Source organism: Macadamia integrifolia, unplaced genomic scaffold, assembly GCF_013358625.1.
Source record: "Macadamia integrifolia cultivar HAES 741 unplaced genomic scaffold, SCU_Mint_v3 scaffold2167, whole genome shotgun sequence".
NCBI lineage: Eukaryota > Viridiplantae > Streptophyta > Magnoliopsida > Proteales > Proteaceae > Macadamia > Macadamia integrifolia.
This window is the reverse complement of record NW_024868552.1, coordinates 32,195-56,732: the sequence shown is the minus strand read 5'-3', so window position 1 is coordinate 56,732 and position 24,538 is coordinate 32,195. Positions and strand designations below refer to the sequence as shown.

General features: G+C 38.4%; 1 pseudogene; it reads left to right on the top strand.

The window, feature by feature from the left end:
- Window positions 1–3,266: 3,266 nt before the first annotated feature.
- LOC122065968 lies at window positions 3,267–8,871 on the top strand (annotated as a pseudogene).
- Window positions 8,872–24,538: the final 15,667 nt, after the last annotated feature.

Sequence of the window (24,538 nt, the reverse complement as noted above, 5' to 3'; positions counted from 1 at the left end):
GCTAAATGACCAACTAGGGTTTCGATCATTCGATCGACGTATCTCCTAATTGGCTTAGTGGAATTAGGTCTTTATTGATTTAGAATGATGCTAGGAACATCCCCTACAAACTCCATGGAACAAATCTTGACGATCAGGCCAAAGATGAAAAACCCCAAAATGGGTGGACTGTTCTGAACCACCACTGGAAATAGTCCACTAGATCCACTGGGTCTGCTTCTGTTGGCATATTTCTGGTGGATCACAGAGGCTTGTGAGCTCTCTGTCACCACCACTGAAAACAACACTGATATTTTCGATGGAAATATCCTATTTCTGATGGGTGTTTCCGGTGACATTACTGTCACTAGGAAACCCTGACTGTACCTTTTTGGGGTGACCCAAGTGGGTCCCTCCTGATATTCCTGACACTTATTGATGTTTGGTTTCCTTTGTGTCTAGGATAGTGATGCACACGAATCCCAAAATCAGAATTAAGTTGGTCAATTGGTGGCCATACTTGAACCGTAACACACTCGAACATAAACCAAGTGAGGGATGGACTATGTTTATTTTTGGAATGTTTACTATTATTAACTTACTCACATGCTTAGCATTATATGTTTAATTGTAATTGCTCAAATACAGTGATGATATGTTACATTTGTCATTTTACGATTCTGATATGAATTGTATGGAGATGTATGACAGGATCCGGTGTGGTCGAGGTGGTACCAGTACCGTGATCACAGTGTGTTTGGTTGTGTGTGTGAGATGAAATTCGGTGTGGCTGAGGTGGTATCGGTACCATGATTGCCATATGTATGTTGCATTCATGCATTGATTATGTGCATTAGAGTTAGTTTTAGTTGCTGGTTACACTTTATGGCTAAGATATCGCTGGCATTATGTAGCCCAGGATTGCATTTGAAATGGATGCGCTTCACGGTGATGATTGGTACCGGTGTCACGTAGTCCATACTCAACTGTGATATATAGGCTAGATATAGGTAAACGGTCTTGGGTTTCACTTTGTGGCCAAGGTCTCACTGGTATCGTCTACCCGGGACTGCATTTGGAGATGGATTACACCTTATAGCCGAGGTCTTGTTGGTATCGTGTAATTCATACTAACTGTATCACTATGAAGACATGTAGCATATATGTAGTTAGGTATCACTTCCTATGCTATGACCCCTTGCTAATAAAGGTTAAGTTGTTGGATAATCCATTGTGATATGTTCAATGTGCTTTTTCAGAACGCCACACCCACGGTACGATGTGATTTTTATCAGAGGCGGGAGCCTGTCCGACATGGCCGATGATGTCCCAGTGCCATGACTACCAAGAGGGGGTTATCAGGGGTTTGCTGGGTGACCCATGGACGCATACAAGGACCAGTAGGCTTCTATTCATGGCTAGCTTTTGTATCCTTGTATAGTCGATAGCAGTTCCAAGATGAAGGATACAGCCTAATGCACCGTAATAGCATTTACCAGACTTAGTTTGTATTATTAGGTGGATAATAAATAAATGAACTACATCATGAGCATCATGAACTATGTGTTTAATTTTTGCAACCATGCATCATAAATTATTACTACTATTGTCTTGCTTGGATGTGCTTGACCCCACCCCTCACTAAGTGTGTTGGAAAGCGCACCCATTTTTTAGATGATGATACAGGTACTGTAGTGCCAATGGTGGGTGACCTAGTTTCTTCTGGGTCAGAGCATAGTGTGAGCGACTGGTGGATGCTAGAAGCGTGAGAGCACAATCAGGACTATGTTTGTGACCACGGTGTTTACGCCACACCGTGAGATTATTCATCATACTTTGATATTTTGGGGTATAACTGTGGATTGTATATTTTTTTTTATATTATATTATATGTTATGGATGAATGTAGCAGAAGAACTCGATTATTGCTATTATATTACCATTAGATATTTTCCCATTTTATTTATGATTCCGGTACTATACTCTGATTCTGCTGCTTATGTGAGTTTGTGTGAGATTGTGAAAATATTAAGGTACTTCTATCAGAGATTTTGGTAGGTTTGTAAGACAGGTATGTGTCTTACTTACACCATCGGTATTCCTAATGGTAAGTTGGCTTTACTGGAATTGGAGTGTGACACATATACCTAGTGTGGTCATCTATAAATGAGATAAAATATCTCTGACTATTTAGGCATGGTGGAGAAAATGGTCCAAAAATGTCTGTATGTATGATCTCGAGAGTTTTTGTATTCCTCCTTGCACTTTTCTTGAACTTATTGGTTTGCTTTCCTTTGATGCAATCCACACAAGTTCCAAAATAAGTGAAATTTAGAGTACCAAGTACTCCTTTCACCAATATTTTCATTCTCTCAATGGATATATGACCTAATCTTTGGTGCCACAACATAGAGGATTTTTTATTAATAATAATTCTTTTAATGTCTACATTATTGGATGTGGATAATAAACTACTTTCATAAGAAGAGTTTAAATTTAACAAAATATAAACCATCAATTAAAGTACCAGAACCGACCATCACATTGTTTTTCAAAATCTTGAAAGTTAAACCAAAATAAAAAACAAATCCTAATGGTGCCAAACGTGGCACCAATATCATGTTCTTCTTGAAAGATGGAAAATAAAATGTTCTTTCCAAATCCATTGCAAATCCTGAATGCAAAACTAATCTGAAAATTCCTACAACTACTACTTCATATTGCATCCCGTTGCCTGATGCATCTTCCATTTTTCGTTGGTAGCCTTGTTTCTAAAAAGCCTTGGAAAGTAGTGGCAATGTGAGTTGTGCAACCAGAATCAACCCACCAATTATTGTTATGAGAATCAATTAATAATGACTCATACAAAGGTTTTAAGCATACCTTTATTTTCTAACCACTACTTGTATTTGGCACAATCATTCTTTTGATGTCTTGGTTTCTTAAAGAAGAAACACTTTCCAGAAGCCTTCATGCCTTCAGTCTTTATAGGAAAATTCCCTTTTGTCTTTCTTCACTTTGGACTTGTTGGACTGTCCCTTATATACTTAGTAGTTATTAGATTTGCACTCTTCACTTTTGAATCTCTCTTCAACCTATCTTCCTCCTCAACACAAATGTGAGCTAAGTCATAAATTGACCACTTACCCTTCTGTGTATTATAGGAGGTCTTATGCCAGTAAACTACTTAGGAAGAGAATTCAAAATATGGTATTCCAAATAATTATCTGGTAGAACCACCTTAAGTGCCTTCAACTGAGCCACTATATCTCTTATTTCTCAAATATATGTCCTCACTACTTTGGTTCCGTCATACCTGATGGAGTTAAATTTTTCAATGAGAGTCATAGTTATGGACTTATCTGACTTGACAAATTGCTCATCCACTGCCTTAAGATAATCAACTACTAAATCACCATTTGGATTGAGCTCTTGATGGTTTGACTTATATGCCCTTTTATTTTGGTAAGACAAAACTTATTAGCTCGGTCCCACTCTTTAGAGTAATCTCTTTCTTCTTGTATACTTAATTCGGTGAAAGGTGCAAGTTTCTCTTCACGGATCGCAAAGTCATTGTCCATAACTATTAATGTCATTATGACCTTTTCCCTCTATTTCTGGTAATTATCCCCAGCTAGCATGGGAACTCTATAAACATTATCCAAGGGTACTGCAATTAAATCAAGAGAAGCAATCAATTAAAAAAATAAATAAAGCATGCTAATATTATATTAAAAGTTAACTCAAGTTAATTTTAGACACCTTATGTTGATATCAACCAATGACAATAACCAACAACATGCTAAAATTCATTGCAGCATGTCGTTGGACTGCGGGTACAATTTGTAATAGTTTGTCAAATGGTATTTTCATTAAGATTTATCTATTCCTTAAATGGTTTTAGTTTCAAACGGTTGTTTCATTACATCTCGTCGTTGGACTGCAATTGTAACAACAAAAGTTTTATTCTTATGTGGTAAAACTAATGTGTATCACACCAAGTCAAAACTGCACCATTGGATGTAGTGCCTAGTGCTTATCACAATTATCTTACCCCAACTTATGTGTATGTAAAATAATCCACTCCCATTGGGGATAGAAAATCATCTATATACTTTAGATGCAAAATAATGATGTAATCTATGCATTCAAGAAATGCCCATCACTTTCTAGAATACAACATAAGTAACAATCCCTTAATGACATTTCTTATAATGCTTACATGTAGACCCCTTATATGTTTCATAAGCTTGATTCTTCATTCCACAAAATAATAAATAAATCAAATTGTCAATAATTTATTAATTAAAATGCATAGTGACTTGTCTAAATGCCATCAACTTTAATGCATTTTCCATTTAAGTAATGTTAACAAATAACATCATGTAGAATAAGATTACAACAGAACAACATATGAAAACATGCATTATCAATATCTAGATAATATCAAAATTGTAAAAAGAGGTCCAAAACATGGTTCCATAAGCACACAGTCCCAAAGAATGAGGTCGTTTACCTAAATGGCATGAAATTAGATTCTAAAACTAAAAAATTTAGATTCAGAAGATCTAAAAATTGTAATCCTCAAAAGGACTGACCTTACAACTTCAGGGTGACAAATTACTAACCTCTGAAAGTACGAAAAATTTGTACTATCATGTATAAATTGAATGGGCAAAACAAACAAACCAAATCGGATGGTCAGGTTAACCCATCTGGGTCGGGTTACATGAACCGTGATCGTATTGTGTCTACACCTAGTTCACTCATATGTCATTAATTGGATAAATGGGTTATCCATATATTATTAATTGGATCTTTTATTTAATACTCCATATGGGTTAATGAGAAACTCAACCCAATTTATTACCCAAAGAATATTCCATGAATTTTTAATAACCACACATTATCTTTATCACAAAACAAAATTGGTTTTGAAAATCATGTACTTGTACGTGATAAAGTAACCACCTTTTATTTATTTACTTGTTATTTTTTTCTTTAATTAACTTGAGGTAACTTTATCTTTATGGAGAGAATCAAAGGAATATTCACTTTTTACTCTCCCCCCACAACCTATCAAAATCAAATCAAGATAGAGAAGTAAAGGAAAATATGTTCATGGCCGACCACAAGGCTATCACGGCCAACGGTCGACGACCGGAGGGGTGACGACCCCGCTGGCTTTTAAATTACTATCAATCATTGGATTTTCAGTTAATGTTGGATTTTGATCTAAATTTCGATCGAAAGCAAAATTGTTAAAAGGAAAATCTTCAATTCCAAATCCAGAGGCAGAGAAAATCTACTCTAATAACAAATGTAAGATGATGAGAAGAACCTAAATGTGGAATTAAATATTTTGGTCTACCTCCTCTTGGACTGTAATAACCTGCCATCGTTGATATTGGTGAGATCCTCTTTTGTTTTCCTCCTACTCTTTGATAGATTTAGTGTGAGAAAATGTTTCTCTCTTAGTCAATCTCTTTCCTATTTCTTCTCTCAAGCTTTGTCTTCTCAATGGGACGAGACAAGATTGCGTTGAATGGAAAGAGGGACTAGAGTCCTTATTTATATTAACTACACTATGCCCACCCATTATGATAAATAGCCAGCTACATCCAATTATATCACATTTTCTTTATTAAAAATTTAATTAAATATATTAAATATGACCTATGTGGCAACATAAGGCCACATTAGCCAACATTTATTTAATTAAATATGTTAATTATGACCTATGTGGCAATGTAAGGCCACATCAGCCAACAATTATTTCTCTCCCCTTTGCAACTGTCAGATATATATGGTTAGATTAGGCAAAATTCGTTGTAGGTTAAGGTATTATGTAGATAATGTTGTGCTTTCTTCCTTCATTGGTTTAGGCATGAAAATATTATCAGGGCCTAAGGTTTTTTGCTTGCATGGATATTTTATTGGAGTTGATCATTTACTTGTTGAATTGAAAATCCACTATTGCAAGAAAGTCACAGGACAGATTATCTGTTTAGAGTGTTTGGTTGTTATGAAAGTGTAATGAACAGAGAAAAAGACTTTTGAGCCCCTGGATTATATTTAGTTATTATCAATGACTTTTACATATTGAGAGATTGGAATTTTGCACATGGATTTCATCTGTTCCAAAACAAATCCACCATTTGGATGCTAGATATAAGGTTGGGTTTTATAATCCGGATATTTGAATTTGGCAGGTTCAAACTTCAAGCCCAATTTATTCAGATTTGAGATACTGATCCTAACCTTGTTTGTTTCAACTCTAACCTTATTGGGTTTGTTTCTCAAAGTCTCAACTCTCTAGTTTCGACTTCACAATTAGAGATCTTGAATTATGGTAAGTTTCCATAATACCGTGTTCATCTCAGTCATAGAGAACAGCAGTAATACTGAATGGAAAGTGGATATCCTCTCCTCTGAAGCAGTCCAGCAGGTAAACCTAATGATCCAGCTCTCTGTCTCTCTCTCTAGTTTGCTCGCTTGCTCTGTGTACCTATGTATTTAATTCAACTCAACTCAGCCTTATCTGAGTTTCTTAATTATCATGTGTATTCTAGTTCTTTCTTGTAGGACTTGTATTGAGTGGAGGAAGAAGTTTAGCACCATTAGCTGATTGCTGTGACAGTAGGTTGACATCCCTTTCTTATCCTCCCATTACTGTGATCATTTTGATTATGTCATTCTAGACATGTTCTTTTGGGGAAGTTTTCTAGTCTTAAATGTTGATTGGACTCACCCTATTTGAGTACTTGACTCATCTACAACTTTTGTTATTTTATATCAGTGATTATGTGAACAGGAATCCGTTGATCCAGGCCACTTGATTTGGGATGGAGGGGGCTTCTGACCCTTTGATCACTGCATGGCGGAGGAAAACTTTGTCCTATGTTTTTCTTTATCTATTACTTTTCTTGCATCCATCTCTGGGATTTTCCCAGTTTGGCTTATCTGGGTTTGTAGTTTGTCGTTTGTTTTTTTGTAGTTGGTGCTTTCTGAAGGGTTGCTTTCTTTAACAGTCGTGAGCCACGCAGTTGGGTTGGACACCCCAAAAAGGATTATGCCAAGAGTGGATAAATTAAGAGATCCTAACCTAGAGGAGACAAAGATTATGAATATAAGTGAACGGCCATCAACAGAAAATGAGAAAAGCTCCTGTTTTCTACTTTGCTCAGAAGAAAGTCAAATGGCCGCCCCCTTCAAATTGCTCCAGAAAGCAACAACCTTGGAACCATCCAACCCTACTTTCTCTTTGCAACCATTTTTTTACTAATTCTTCTTAAGCATCTCTTAAAGGTAAAACGAGGAAGAAGAAAGCTCAATCTCCCACCAGGTCCTTCAAAGTTACCTATAAAAAGCAACCTTCACCAACTAGGTAACATGCCTCACCTCTCTCTTTGCCGTCTCTCTCAGAAATTTGGCCCTATCATTCACTTAACTAGGTGAAATCCCAACAGTGGTTGTATCCTCTGCTAGAATAGCAAAAGAAGTAACGAAGACCCATGACCTTGCTCTTTCAAGCAGGCCCCAAATCTTTTCTGCCAAACACCTACTTTACAATTGTACTGACATGGCCTTCTCCCCTTATGGTGCTTACTGGAGGAATATCAGGAAGTTATGCATACTTGAGCTCCTGAGTGTGAAACGAATAGTCATTTAGCATAAGACAAGAAGAGGTTGCACGTTTGGTTCATCGGATTACAGAGTCATATCGTGGCACAACTAATCTTAGTAAGATGCTTGGAACCTATGCAAATGAAATTGTTTGCAGGGCAGCCTTTGGTAGGGGTTTCATAGAAGGAGGTGAGTATGATCGGCATGGGTTCAATACCATGTTTGATGAGTTTCAGGAGCTGCTTGGAGGACTTAGCTTGGGAGATTTCTTCCCTTCCATGGAATGGATACAGATGATAACTGGTGTGAAATCAAGACTAGAGAGCACCGTTAGATGCTTTGATTGCTTCTTCAATGAGGTAATTGATGAGCATCTTAAATCCAAGAAAAAGAAAGGGGACCATCAAGACTTTGTAGATGTTTTACTTGAAAGGAAGAAAAAAGACGTCTGTGACTTTCCTCTTACCGTGGACAACATCAAAGTCCTCATCTTGGTGACTATGAATTCCCCCGCTTACTTCTTTTTCCTTCAAATTATTGTTCTGCTCTGGTTTTATTTACGAGGCAACAACCGAGTGAAATGGATGAATCCATTAATTTTGTGATGCTTGAACATCAAATTGCAATCAATTATAGCCTTATGCTTCTGTGCAGGACATGTTTGCTGCAGAGACAGACACAAACTTCATAACCCTTGATTGGGGAATGACTGAGCTTATCATGAACCCAAGAGTGATGAAAAAAGCACAAGCTGAAGTAAGACGCATTGTTGGAGATAGAAGAATAGTATTAGAAGATGATCTACCTCAGATGAAGTACTTGAAAGCTGTAATCAAAGAGATCTTCCGATTGCACCCTCCTGCTCCACTACTTATCCCAAGAGGATCCATGGAAGAATTAAACATAGATGAGTACGTCATTCCTGCCAAAACTCGCTTCTTTGTCAATGCTTGGGCTATAGGAAGGAACCCAGAGTCTTGGAAGAACTCCGAAATGTTCGAACCAGAGAGATTCATGAAAAGCAATATTGATTTCAAGGGGCAGGACTTCGAATTGATACCATTTGGGGCTAGCAGAAGAAGTTGCCCTGCTATATCTTTTGCAATAGCATCTCTTGAGCTTCCTCTCGCTCAACTTCTTTACAGCTTCGAATGAGAACTTCCACCCGGTATCCAAGCCAAGGATTTAGATATTGCTGAAGTCTTTGGTGTCTCAATGCACAGGAAATCCAATCTGATTATTGTTGCAAAGCCATATATGCCCTGACTATGAAATCTGAATAACTTCACCTATACAAATCATACTAAAGAAGTTTGAACCCAAGATGACATACCCTATATTTGAGATTTTCCATTCCATATTACATAGTTTTCCGCCACCTATGAGGCTATATATTGTTACAATCTTCTTGAGCTGTTTATTGCTACTGTTTGGAAATGTATCCTAAGAAAGTGCTGGCCAATTCCAAGAGTCGTCCTCCCTTTTGGCACGTAATGGAGATGGGATCAGAAAACCTTGAACGATAAATCATCTGGGGATGCTCGAGGTAAATTGGCCTTCTCTACAATGATTCATCATATCTGGTCGGAAATGAATAAAAGGAGAGGAACTTGTTATCGAGCACTATTGAGCAAATATAAGATATTATTACATTTGAGATTCAGAATAAAATTCTTCATAATTGTGTACTTTGCACTAACTCAAATAGGAATAGCCATCTTGCCCTCTGTTGGGATCTTCCCCTCATTGCCCCCCCTCCCACTTAGTTTTGATGCCACACCCTGCCTTCACTTACCTGAAGACTGGTGACATGGATACACACACGTGTCCACAATCCATCTAGGATCCACGATGCAGTACTTTAAGTTCATAAAGTTATGAAATGATTCTACAATCACATAGATAATAATAATCAAAATATAACAACTGGTGATGTCTAATGATATTTACCATATTTATCAAAACGGAGGTTTTCAAAGTGGAAACAAAATTACAGTTATGCCCCTAGGGCTACATCTGATAAGTACAACAAGAAACGAAAAATGGAAGATGATACTCTCATCCTCAGTGTGCTTCGAATGCACAATCGTCACATAAAAATTCGTCCTCATGCATATCTAGTTCCTCATCCCAGAGGCCACCTACGTAGAGAGCTGCTCCTCAGTCACAGACTTTGGATAGTTCCCTGAATCAACATCTAAAAAGGGGGCAACAATGGGGGTGAGCTTCCACGAAGCCCAGTGAGGGGTACACACAAACATTCACAACAATTCATGAAATAAAAACAATATAAATGTCCAACCAAACCAGTATGAATACATTTAGATGAATGCAATGATATGATCTGGATTATTAGCAAATAAACTTATCCAACAGATTCTAAGTCCATAGTGGGTATCAGTGCTACTGCAACATAGGTGGTATCCCTAGTCATGAAAGTACATTATTGGTCCCCAAGGATAGAAGCTAGTTGCAAGTCAGGAGCATACCAGTCCCTATATGGCTATTTCGGTACCCATAAGCCCCTATTAATAATCCCCCATAATACCACTAGGTCGAATCCAACATCGCATGTAGGGCTTACCCACCATTGAATCCAACATCGTGTGAGGGTTTGTCACGACGCTGGCATCCCCACCACCTCAGTCATTGAAAATCTTCCCCAACCTCGGACTGTCAGACGGTAGGATTAGCCAATACGGAAACCCCTATTGACAAGGGTTGTAGCACTCAGGTAGTTATCATAACCTAATGCATTCTATCATGGTATGTGTCACGTCACAAACAAACTCACACACCCCGTGGGCATACGGTGCGGCAACCAACCTTCGGCCACCCTGCACCCCAATCCCCACAGTACACTCACACCCACACTCACCTTAGGCATGCAGTGTCGGAACCCAACCTTCGGCTACCCTACATCCCAATCACACACACACATCCATAGCCACAATTCGTATCATCATGTCACATCAACATTCATCACAAGAAACAAGATTATAATATGCAATATGGTATGGTCATCCACATATGCAACATGATGTAAACATTTTATAAAATTGCACAAAATCCCCTCACCTCGAGTTCTAGATGGTGGTAAATAGTCTAAGACCTCGTGTTGTGTGCTCCTGTGACTTCTCAGTTCCACTCCTAGGATACGTAGTGTTCTTAAGGAAATTCAGTTATCCGTAGAGGAATGGGACTCTAGGACACATGCCCCAATAAAAAGGATTTAAAAACCATTCTCCAGGTGATTCACCAGTGGATGCCCATACGCTGGTGAGTTCACTGGTGGATATATCTGAGTGGGGTGAAAAACTCAAATTTCCCACCTCAAACTTCATCGGCCGATGGTCCATACTTCAGTAGCTAATCAGGTGACCATCAGTCGGTGAAGTTAAAATCTGGGTTTCTTTGCCCAAATTTGCTCCACAGGCCACATGGCCCCTTTGAATGTGGGTGTGTGTGTGGTTTCAGGGGTAGTGCCATCTTCCAACTCCACTCCTCCCATCTCGCTCTTTTGTATAGTTTACAATTTGGGTTCTGTGATTTTAAGGTTGTTTTGCATGTAGGGAACCCTCACACACCACACATAGTTTGGGTTTAGTGTAGTTAGTGATTTAGTTCAATATAGAATCATGCAATAGGTTCCAATCCCTATTTTACAAGTCTAGGTTTACCTAATTTTGGGAAATTTTGATGGAAGTTCATGTGTTGACCACCAATAGCCTATGTGATCATTTTCAAACCTCCATTCATGTGTTTAGTTTCACTTTCCCTAACCAAATTTTGGGTTCAAAAGGTGAAATGTAGAGAGTTTGGGAAAAATCCTTTGTTCTAGGGTTTAGTAACCCAAATTGGGGTTTTTAGATGGGAATTTCATAAAGGAAAGTTCATAGACTCAAATTGAGCCACCAACCTAGGGTAATTCTCCTAACACCAAATCCCCCTTCCAATTTGTAGTCTTGACAAGTGGGAAGGTGGATTTTAGGAAATTTGGGTAATTTCTCCATTTCTAGGTCTTGTGTTTCCCAAATTGGGGGTATGAGATGGGGCTCTCTATGGAGGAGGTTCATACCCAATGTGAGTGACTAATCTTGCTAATTAGATACCCCATACCAAACCCCCCAATTAATTTGTATATTAAGTGGGTAGGTGAGAATTGGTTGGGGCGGTTCCCATTAGCTCAATAAAGAGTGGAAATGGGAGGGAGAGAGAGAGAGACTTCTGTGTGTGTGGAGAGGGGTAGGGAATATAGGGCTTACCTGAAAGGATGAAACCCTAGCTTCCTTCCTTCCTTCCTCTCTTACTCTTCTTCTCCTTCTTCTTCTTTCTCTTTCTCCTTCCCATTGCTTTTACTTTGGTAGGTAGAGAAATGAATGACAAGAATCCCTATTTATAGCCACTTAAGTTGTCTAAGGGCTGTTTGGGGAAATAATAGGTTTTCACTCATTACCGGGCTAATCTGTCATTTAACACTAATGGGCCCACCTCGGGGTGTCCTGCCACATTAATCAACTTCTAAATATGTTGTTCCATCAATATGGATGTGTTTAGGGTACATGGTTGTACTCACCGTAGGGTGTTCACTAGCTTATTACCATCAGCCGGTGAAGGTGAGCTGGTCCCCTTTATGTGGAAACATATCCTTAGGCTGGGTGGGGCCTTCCCAAAGTGTTTCCAGTGTGTGTGGGTCCCATCTTTTGGTTATATTATACTATTAAGGTTTGGAGGTTCTCTCGTGAGGTTTGCGGGTTTGACTAACCTTCCCTTCCGTGTTTGGAATCCCTTCCAATTATTGAGGCATGGGTAGCAGGTGCAAGTGGAGTCAATACTTCCCTTCTCAGCAAAAGATAGTTGTAACACCCTAAGTTTAGACCCCAGCCATAGAAATAGAGTTTATAGAGAAAGGTACATGGCGGAAAGGTTTTATAATTAGTTGTATAAGAGGAAGTAAAGGGAGGAAAGGATACCTCACTGTGGTATTGGGATAGCCTTTAGGATGCCCACAAGACTGAAAAAGGGTCCCACATAAGGTGGAGTACCTTAGCCAAAAGGTTGGACAATAGAGGACCAAAAAGGGCCCAACCGATTAGAGAGCCTCTAGCCAACCGACCTGCCTGTTCAGTGGTAGAATGCCCAGAATTAGTGTTTTTCTCCTGTGGGTCCCACTATTTAACAGGGTTTTTCCACCTGATCTTCTACCATGATTAGGGGTGTGCTTAAGGGTTTAAATGCAGTTGGTCTCATTGTAAACCCTATTTTTTTATAAAATGTTATTTCAATTTAAAGAGGTAAGAAAAATCTATTTTTATAAAAGTGTTTTTGCCTAAGGTCTGTTTAGCTTATAAAAGGGGGGAGATTTGGATGAGACTCTCATTTTTACTACTACAAACAAAATGAAAACAGAGAAGGGAGAAGAAGAAAGGAAAGAAGAAGGGAAGAAAGAAGGGAGAAAAGGAGTTATTGGACTCCTACAATAGCTGGGCTACTACCCTATTGTTGCTGGTGTTGCCAAGAGGTTGCGACTTTCCTCTAAAGCTGCTAGAAGTGTTGTGGCTCCTACTGCTCTATGCACCTATGGGTTATCCAAGTACTGCTATTGTTGGAAGCTAGAACTTGAGCTGCACAGCTGCTAGTAGAATCATCTGCACACCCAAGGAACACAGAACAGGTAAGAAGCCCTAACCCTAAGTTGTGAATTTAACTAAAATAAAAGATGGTTAGGGGTAAGAGTAGTATAGAAGTGAAATTAAAAGTAAGGAATTGCTTGTGAAGAGTTGACACAGACTCTCACATCAAAAGCCCCAGCTGTGGACTTCAATTAGTTAGCCGAATGGGTATTGTGTTGTCCTAGAAACCCTAATTCATAGGGCTTTTCCAAAATAAATGGGATTAAGTTAAATTGAAGGTGGGATTGAGCTCCACATAGGTCTAATTAAGCCCAGGGATTGTTAGAACAAGAAGCCGGATTGCTTGTGGAAGAAATTGGGTTAATGTGAAACCCCAAGCAACCTAATATAGTGTTTGAAGACCCAAATTGAATTGGGAAATTTTCCTGCTAGGTGTAGAAATTTTAATTGAAATGGGTAAGAAGCCAATCTGAGACTAGAATTGCCAAAACAACTTGGTACAACAAGAAGAACTTGGTTGATAGGCTAAGAATGGCCTATTCTGCCAGGCAATTGGCTAGATAGCCTCAGGCAACCTAGCCAGCCGGTTAGGGCCTGACAAAACAGGGCTATTAAATGGATTTTGTTAATGAATGGCCTATGTCTGTGTGTCTGGGTTCTGTCTTGCTCAGGACTATTGCTATATTGTGTGGCCATGCTTTATGGGATTAATGAGGGAAAGAAAATGATAGAAAAGTTGGTGAAGGCATGAGGCTGGAATGACTATATTGCCCCTATCCCATCATTCAAGTGTTTCCTTAAGCCCAGGCAACACCTACATGCCCAAGAGCATAAATAAAAATTAAATACCTATAGGGCTATGCTAGTAAGCCAAGAATGACCTTGGTGACTATTTGGGTTGGATGAATGCTTTCAAGATTAGATAAGAAGGAATCCAGTTGCAGTTAGATATCAATACAAGAATCCAAATGGAACTTAGAAAGGATAATTTGTAAATAACTATGTCAGTAAATTTACTTACATGTAACTTGATAATTAGGAACATGATATGTACACCTGGTGAGGATATGCGAGATCGGAAATTTAGTGAAAGACACTAGAATTGGGAATTTCAGGTGAGTGGTTGCTTGATTTCTTTTGTGGAGTGTTTCCATCTTTTTAGTTTTGCATGCATATGTGATATGTGATGACTGTTATGTTATGATTGTATTTTATATAAATGATATATATATATACTATATAATTTCACATGATGCATGTTTTACAGATGTGGATGTGATCGTAGTTTTGTGGATGCTTAGTATGATAGCTATGTAGTGTTGGATGTAATATTGATGGTCTGTGGCACGGTGTGGCTGAGGTTCTATCCTGTACCATGGGCTCAAAGGTCAGAATTATAGCTAAGACCATGGATGTATGTATGTGGAGATGGATGTAATACTGACGATCTGTGGTGTCGTGTGGCCGAGGTTCTATCTGCTACTTTGGGCTTAGAGGTTAGTCTTATGGCTAAGGTCATAGTTGTACACATGGATGCTATGGATGCATGTAGATTGCATATGGTTAGGCTCACATCCCTAGTGCTATAACCCCTTGCCAATAGTGGGTGACATATTGGCTAATCTCACTAGATGGTACGTTGGGTAGGACTACTGTGCCTAAGTATGACGTACTGTATCCTGAGAAGGCACAGCATGGTACGACGTACTGTATGTATGGCCATCGGACACATGGGGGACCGAGGCTCTGATTGGGACCATGATGTCAGGGGTTACTATTTAGGGGTTAGCTAAAGACCGAGGCTCTGACCAAGATTGGCTGGCTCTTGCTTGCAATGAGCTTGTATTCTTGAGGCTCAACATACATGGTAAGGAATGCCACCTATATTGCTTATAGCATTTATAACCATGGGTTGAGACTTAGTAATTAGAGTGGAATAGATAAATAAATGAATCATGTAGATTCTTGCATATGGAGTGTGTGGTTTGCTATTGTGAGGTTGTGTCACATTCATGACTTGTATGTGTGTTCTTGCATACCCCACCCCCTCACTGAGCATGACATGCTCACCCCCTGTTGATATTTATTTCTAGATGACGGAACCAAGGCTAAAGAACAAGCCGCGTACGTGAGATACTGTCTTGCAGGATGGAAATTCTTACTAGTCTAGATTATTGTAATTAGTAATTGCTGTAAAGTTATGTTATTATTTGTAACCTGTGGATTCAATACTTGTGGGCTTGTAATATTTTATATATATCACATTTAGATGTTTACCACACATGACTTATGTTTCTTATGGATTTTATATGCATACTCTGATTTAGTTAGTGGGTCCGAGGTGGGTTTGGTTACTACACTGCATCCGGGATCCTATGAATTGGCAGGCTGACTGGATTGGAAATTTCAGTGCCGCATACCTGTCTCATACGGAGGCCAGGGTGTGATAAGGTGGTATCAGAGCAGGATGCACCATGGTCACCTAACCAAACCTTGAAACTCTAGGTGTGTGGTGATCAATAGGTAAAATAATAAAATTCAATACAGAAAATGCACAAGTAAGTGACAACGATAAAGAGATTAGAGAAAGAATAGACAGGAAGCAAGTAAAACTCTACAAATTTTCATTATATAAAGACATTAACAAAAAGATTTACAATATGAACTATAAGGAGAGGAAACCTTGATAGTAAAGATAGAAGTACTAGTGGAGGGAGGGGTAGAGAAAGAAAGAAAAACCCTGTAAGTACAAAATGGGGGAGAATACATCCGAGTTGTTAACAACAACAAAAAGTAATTACTACAACAAAAAGTACAAAACTACAACTCTAATACCTTTCAAACAACTACTCTAAGTTTGTTAGTAGCACAAAATGACTAGAACAGTCACTAAAGCTCAAGTCTACTATCGACATCGCCGTGGATGACTGGAAGAAGTAGAAACTGCATCGTGTTTTTGTTGAGCCTATGATCGATAAATAAGAGGTCTATATTCAGATGAAATTTCTAGACACTCCGCCCAGCCATCCAAAACAGCCCCTACTATCTCTACCCTAGAGCTTAGAGTGTCGACTTGGGATGTCAGTAAGTCCAGAGTGGTAGTGACTGGTGAAGCTCCTCTCAATGAAGTCTATCATAGACTGAAAATTTGGGGAATCTGGATTATAAAAACAAGAAATAGATAAGATAAGGAATAACATACTAAGTAAAAGTAACATGTAAGTCATAATTTAAGGAGTGAAATGTACCTCCAGTCTGAGTGGTAGGCTGGGTAGGATCAGAAGTAGTCTCAAAGTGAGTCTGAGAAGGTGTGTGACTAGTATGGTGAGTCTCCTCCATAGCAGGAATAGTGCCATGGGTACTCTCCTCGAGAATACATGGAAGTTGTATCCCTAGACCCTTAATCTCCTTCACTATGAACCCAAAGCCTATATCTACATCACTGATATGGAACTCTCGGAAAGGATCCACATGCTCCTCCTTTATAAAGTGTACCCCCTCATCCTGTTGCTCATCTCCCAACTGTGCCTCCTCCTCCATAAGATTCTCATCCTCACTCCTGTGCACATCATCCTCATACTCACTAAGTCATCCTCTACTATAGGTGCCTCATCCCAATCACTCCCTGCATACTCATGCAACTGCATCTTCTCTAGGATAGCTCTATCAAAGGGAATGGCATGGGTATCCATTTTCTCCTCACCCTCTAGACAAATGCCCATATGTCTGAACACTTTGGTTAGAAACTTATAATAGAAGAGGTTGCCATTAGCCGGATGGTAAGCACGAGACATCATATGCCTCAACATTAGGTAGGGTAAACTGCTCCTCTCTCCTATATAAAGACAGAAGGTCGTGTATGCTTACATTAATGACATCTCACTAAAGTGGCTATGGATAGGAAGAAGATTGTATTGCATAATCTTGCACAATACTCTGGGTGAAGATCTCCAATTTGTAATTTTGGCCCAATTTGCTTCACCACCCATAGTGACATTGGCCTTCAAGAAACCTATCTTGGTGTTTTTGAAGAAACCCACCGAAAACGTCCGAGGAGGGCAATAAATTTTGCTACCCTCAGATAAACCCTCAATGATTTGCCCAAATTCAATTGAGGTAATGGAGATGTCTTGACCACCCACACGGTTATTGATCTTGTACTCCTCAGTGCTAAGATGTTTTTCAGTACGATTGCAATAAAAGGCACGAGCTAGTCATGGGTAGACATCTTCTTTCACCTTCAACATTGCTTCTGAACCCAAGGCTTCAAATCTTTCACGCACCCGAAAGGCTCAAAGGTCGTGTGTTACAATGGGTCACTATATGATGATGACCTTTGACATGAAATGGACCCAATTATCTTGGTTCAAAGGAGTTCGAAACCAAATTGTATTATACCCATCATTTCTTGCCATATGCCCCAATGGAATGGTAGCAACTTTGCTTCTAGTGCATCTTTGGGAAGCCATGAGTTCTACATCATAAAAAGCATAATTTCAAGTAAGGGTAAAAGGGAAAATGGAAAATGTTCTATCAAACCAAGAACACATTGCTAAGTAAGAGAATGGAATAAAGAAGAGAAGAAAATTTCACAAAAGAAGAATAAAACAGAGAAATGAAATCTAGGTTAGGTTATGTTCAAAGAAATTGAAATATTGACCTATAATGAGTAAATTAAAGAGAATGCACAAACTTGGAATGATTTGGAGCAAAGAAAATGATAGACAGTAGTGAGTAGAAGCTTAGAAATGAGTTTGGCGGCAAACCAGTACCATTGGAGGGCAAAATGACCAAAATAGATAGAATAAAACTCTCTCGGATACTGTTTTAAAAGTATAGATTTTGCGAATCGGCTGGCCAGTCTTGGAACCTTTCCCACCGGTTGTCTCTTGCTGGTTTGGTCAAATAAGGTTCTACGGGTTGGACTTTCACAAGGGAGGTTTGTATGGTATTAATGGAAGTCAAAGGACCATGTTTTGAGTATTTATCATTAGAAATGAAGCGATAAAAATAATAATAATAAATGTGTGGAAAGACATATTTACCATGAGGTCATGGGATTTAGAAAGGAGAAATAAAGAAATGATATTAAATAGGAATCAAGAAGGTGGAGGTAAATAGGAATTTAGAAAGTGAAGAAAATATGAAGTGGTTCAGTACTAATAAAGTAGGTAAAGACTTAATGAGATGAAAATTGTATAGGATTTGGATTGGACAAAGATGAAAAATGAAAAAGTGTAATTAAATCTATAAAAGATGGAATAATATGTGGATAATGACTTAAGTAATCCTCAATAAGTGGATATCAGATTTATTTATTTTCCCTGATCCTTCTAGTGGAATCTATTATGTGGTTGATGATGGATCTAGTAATAAATGAAAGCAGAAAGTGGGACACGATAACAAGTCTCTGTATAGACATACGACTACAAATTTTACTTTTGTGGTGGAATATAATATGAATGTGACACTTGAGGTTCTAGATGAAACATGATGACAATTATAAAAAAAATATATATAATAATAATAATAATAGCATATGAGGGTTAAAGACAAAATATCTTAGAGTTTAATGATTTTGTGGAAACCTATGAACTTGCCTACAGGATATGGGAGATTAGAAGTGACATAAGAAGGAAAATCACACTTTATGCAGAGATATTTGAATCCTAGAAATATGAGATTTTTAAAAACTCAAGAATTTACAATCATGAGATATGAATTGGATAGATGAGTAAATTACATTGATGAATTATGTGTATTGACAGAAGTAACGATATGGAAAGTGACAGCTCTTGATTTTGATGAGAAATCAAAGAATGAGTGAATGATAAAAATGAAGATGAAGAAGTAAGATAACTTGTTTTGAGAACTAGCCACCTCACAAATTTCGAGGACGAAATTTTTGTAAGGTGGGGAGAAATTGTAAGTTTAGAACCCTAGCCTTAGAAATAGAAGTTTATAGAGAAGGTTACATGGTGGAAAGAATTTATAATCAGTTTTATAGGAGGAAGTAAAGGGAGGAAAGGATACCTTACTGTGGTATAGGGATAACCTTTAGGATGCCCACAAGACTGAAAAAGGGTCCCACATAAGGTGGGGTACCTTAGATAGAAGGCTGGATAGTAGAGGTCTAAAAATGGCCTAACTGGCTAGAGAGCCTCTGGCCAATCGGCCTGCCTATTTAGTGACAGGATGCCTAGAATTGGTGTTTTTCTCTTGTGGGTCCCACTATTTGACAGGGTTTTTCCACCTGTTTTCTACCATGATTAGGGGTATATTTAAGGTTTTTAATGCATTTGGTCTCATAGTAAACCCTAATTCCTATAAAATATTATTTCAATTTAAAGAGGTAAGAAAAATCTATTTTTATAAAAGTGTTTTTGCCAAAGAGATCCTAAGGTCTGTTTAGCTTATAAAAGGGGGGAGAGTTGTCTGTGACTCTCATTTTTACTGCTGCAGACAAAATGAAGATAGAGAAGGGAGAAGAAGAAAGGAAAGAAGGGAGAAAGGGAGTTACTGGACTCCTACTATAGCTAGGCTACTACCCTCTTGTTGCTGCTACAACCAAGTGGCTGCGGCCCTCCTCTGAAGCTTATAGAAGTGTTGTGGTTGCTGTTACTCTGTGCACCTATGGGTTATCCAAGTACTATTGTTGTTGGAAGCTAGAACCTAAGCTGCACAGCTGTTGGTAGACTCATCTGCACACCCAAGGAACACAATAGGTAAGAAACCCTAACCCTAAGTTGTGAATTTAACTAAAATAGAAGGTGGTTAGGGGTAAGGGTAGTATAGAAGTGAAATTAAAAGTAAGGAATAGCTTGTGAAGACGTGACATAGATTCGCACAACAAAAGCCCCAGCTATGGACTTCAATTAGGAACCGGAATGGGTATAGGGTTGTCCCAGAAACCCTAATTCATAGGGGTTTTCCAAAATAAATGGGATTAAATGAAATTGAAGGTGGGATTGACCTCCACACAGGTATATTAAGCCCAGGGATTGTCATAACAAGAAGCAGGAATGCTAGTGGAAGAAATTGGGTTAAAGTGAAACCCCAAGCAACCCAATACAGTGTTCAGAGACCCAAATTGAATTGGGAAATTTTCCTGCCAGCCAGTTAGGGCATGACAGAATAGGGCTATTAAGTTGATTTTGTTAATGAATGGCCTATGTCTGTGTGTCTGTGTTCTAACTTGCTCAAGGCTATTGGTATATTGTGTGGCCATGCTTTATGGGATTAATGAGGAAAAGAAAATGGTAGAAAAGTTGGAGAAGGCATGAGGCTGAAATGATCATATTGCCCCTATCCCATCATTCAAGTGTTTCCTTGAGCCTAGGCAACACCTACATCCCCAAGAGGATAAATAAAAATTAAATACCTATAGGGTCATCCTAGTAAGCCAAGAATGAGCATAGTGACTATGTGGGTTGGATGAATGCCCTCTAAATTAGATAAGAAGGAATTTAGATGTAGTTGGATCTGAATACAAGAATCCAAATGGAACCTAGGAAGAATAATTTGTAAATAACTATGTCAATAAATTGATTTACATGTAACTTGACAATTAGGAACCTGATATTTACACCTAGTGAGGATACGTGAGATCGAAAATTTAGTGAAAGACACTAGAATTGGGAATTTCAAATGAGTGGGTGCTTGATTTCTTTATGGAGTGTTTACTTTTCAGTTTTGCATGCTCATGTGATATGTGATGACTGTTATGGTATGATTGTATTTTATATAAATGATTTATATATACTATATAATTTCATATGATACGTGTTTTACAGATTTGGATGTGATCGTGGATGCGTAGTATGATAGCTATGTGGTGTTGGATGTAATATTGATGATTTGTGGCACGGTGTAGCTGAGGTTCTGTCTGGTACCTTGGGCTCAGAGGTCAGTCATACAACTATGGTCACAGTTGTATGTGTGGATGCTATGGATGCATGTAGATTGCATTTGGTTAGGCTCACATCCCTAATGCTATAAGCCCTTGTCAACAGGGGGTGAGGTATTGGCTAATCCCACTCGGTGGTACGTCATGTAGGACTACTACGCTTGGATATGACGTTCTATATCCTTAGAGAGTACAACATGGTACGACTTACTATATGTATGGGTGTCAGAATCATAGGGGACTGAGGCTTTGACTAGGGCCATGATGCTAGGGGTTACTATTTAGGGGTTAATTGGGGGCCGAAGCTCTGACCAGGATTTGCTGGCTCCTGCTTGCAATGAACTTATATTCTTGAGGCCCAACATACAGGGTAGGAAATGTCATCTACATTGCTTATAGCACTTATACCCATAGGTTGAGACATAGTAATTATAACGGAATAGATAAATAAATGAATTATGTGGATTCTTGCATATGGAGTATGTGGTTTGATAGTGTGAACCTGTGTTGCATTCATGACTTGTATGTGTGTGCTTGCATGCCCCCCTTTACTGAGCATACATGCTCAACCCCCTCCCCCCAGTTGATAGTTATTTCTAGATGATGAAACCAAGGCTGAGGAACAAGTGATCATTACAATTGATGCTATGTACGGGAGATACTGTCTAGCAGAATGGAAACTCTTACTTGTCTATATTATTGTAATTAGTAATTGTTGTAAGGTTATGTTATTGTTTGTAACCTGTGGATTCAATACTTGTGGGCCTGTAATATCTATCACATTTAGATGTTCACCACACATGACTTATGTTTCTTATGGATTTTATATGCCTATTATGTTTCTTATGGATTTTATATGCCTATTATATTTCTTATGGATTTTATATGCATACTCTGATTTAGTTAGTAGGTAAGAGGTGGATTTCGTTACTACATTACATCCGGAATCCTGGATATTGGCGGCTGACTAGATTGAAAATTCTAGTGCCGTATACCCGTGCTATACAAAGGGCACGGTGTGACAATAGCTGCTACCCAGTACTCATTGGTACTGGTGCCCTCCGGTGCCACATATGGACATTAAAATAAGAAATTTTAGGGTACAGGTATAACATTTGATGTATCATCTTTGGTTCCATTTCTCCCACTAGTTTTGTTGTATCCTAGTCTCCCTCTTTTAGAGATTTTGTCCCCCCTAGGTGTAGACACCCAGTTTTATCACCTGCCCTCGGCAATTTTGATTCACAGGATATGAACGAGGCTTACTCTCTCTTTCATAATAGAGTTCAACATTTCAGGAATTAACTTGGAACTAATATTAAACCCTAATCTGGACTGAAATCTTAATGCATTCAAAAACCCTAATTTGGCCAACAAATGTAATACCCTGAAATATGACTAGAGGTATTTTTCTCTTTTGACCATTGTAGGATTAGGGTGACTTAAAGTGGAAATACCTGACCATTGATGGTGCATTAGTACTTGGTAAGTGCTAAAAATATCCATTCAATGTAACAACACTGTAACATAACTTTAAGGTTTTTGTCCTGAAAAATTACCATTTTACCCTTGAACCTTGATTTTCCATTTTGCCACTGGACCATAATTTGAATTTTCTTATAATTGTTTTGATTTTAGTCTCAACCTTAATATTGACTTATTTAATTAAGAATAAGAGATATGTATTGCACCTATCTCGTTCTGATTGCTATACAGAACCAGGAGATCTCTATTTCCCTGGATTTTAGCATATCTCGATCCTGTATTCTGGTATCAGAGCCACGGTGGTGGTGGATTCGGTTTATTTCTTTGCAGATTTCTTTTCTTTTGAGTAATTATTTTCTTTTTAGTTTTTCGACGCGGTATATGCCTTTGGATTCTTGGGAGGAGTGGCAGAAGAGTGTAAGACCACGTTTGTGCCCAAGTCATGTTGGAAATACCATCTTAAAACTTAGATCTAGGTGATTACCCCAAGACTAAGAATTCTCAAATTATGAATCGTTTACCCCGCTCCATGTCGATGAGATCGGCAGGTGAGGCAAGCACAAGTTCTAATGTGCTTGATTATGATGAACAAACCTCAAGAATTAACCGACGACTTAGAAGTTGGGACATGCCAAAAATATCAAGAAATGATCTCTATGATCGAGACTGGTTCGGACTCGAAACAGTCAAGACCGTAGAACAAACTATAAATTTTACCCCACAAACTCAAGAAATCCAACTTTTTGATCCTCTTACCCTACAAGATTTATACAAAGATCGCAAATATAATTATGTCCATATTGGCTTAGTCCAAGTGGCCATCAAACCCCTTCACCGAGAAGGACTCAACACTTCTATGTTGTTAGCCCTTCGTGACCAAAGGTTCCTTGAGTTCAATGATTCCCTTTTGGGAGCTATTGAAACAAGTCTTTGTTATGGACCTGTCCATTTCAATGTCTATCCTGACATGTCCATAGCCCTTGAAGACCCAAATATCTTACATTCACTCAAACTTAACCTCAAAACTCATGGTTACAAATTAATGCATGGAACCATCCCAATTTCCATCATTCATCGAATCAAATACAAGGCTATGAAGTCTGTTCAACCTCGGGCCAAAAGAACATCTTCAAAAGGCCAAACCCTTTACCTTGAAACTGATTGTATTCAGGGTCAGATTGTTTACCCCAAACTCTGTCGTTGGGAAGATATTTCTTTCCCTGAAGAAATATGGTTCTTAAAAACCTTTAATCTTGAACAACAAGCCCAAATCAGAACAAATTGGTATAATTTTATGACAAATCTTAAAACAAATGTTTTCTTCTTTACATATTTTGATATATATGCCCAGGATAATAATGTTTACTATCCCTGGCATAATCAGGTATGTACCCAAACCACCTCTCATAAAGCCTGGACTCTTTATGAAGGACAAACCACTAATGCTATCCATCCTCCGGTAGAAAGCATCAAACATAACTACAAAAATAATGAGATAATAGCTTCTCCATTCAAAATTACTGAACATGATGACCCTAACCGAAGACAAATTGAACAATTAAATTTTACCAATTTAAGTCTTCAAACTATAGGAAATCAACTTTCAAGAGTTGAAAACCTTGTCCAACCAACACCTGTAGCCTCATCATCTATGACACCGGCTCCGGTTCCAACTTCTATTTCTTTATTCAAACCATACAATATTCCTCAAAAACAACAACTTGCTCTTAACAAATCTTTTGTTTTAGATCAAATTAATCAACGATTAACTATCCTTAATGCTGCTGAAGCACATTTAGGTGATCCTCAAACACCAGTCCAAAACCAGTCCTCAAATGAACCATCAACTGAATCAAATAATAGAGGCGTCCTCAACATCATAGGATGTTCTTCAGATTCTTCCTCAAGT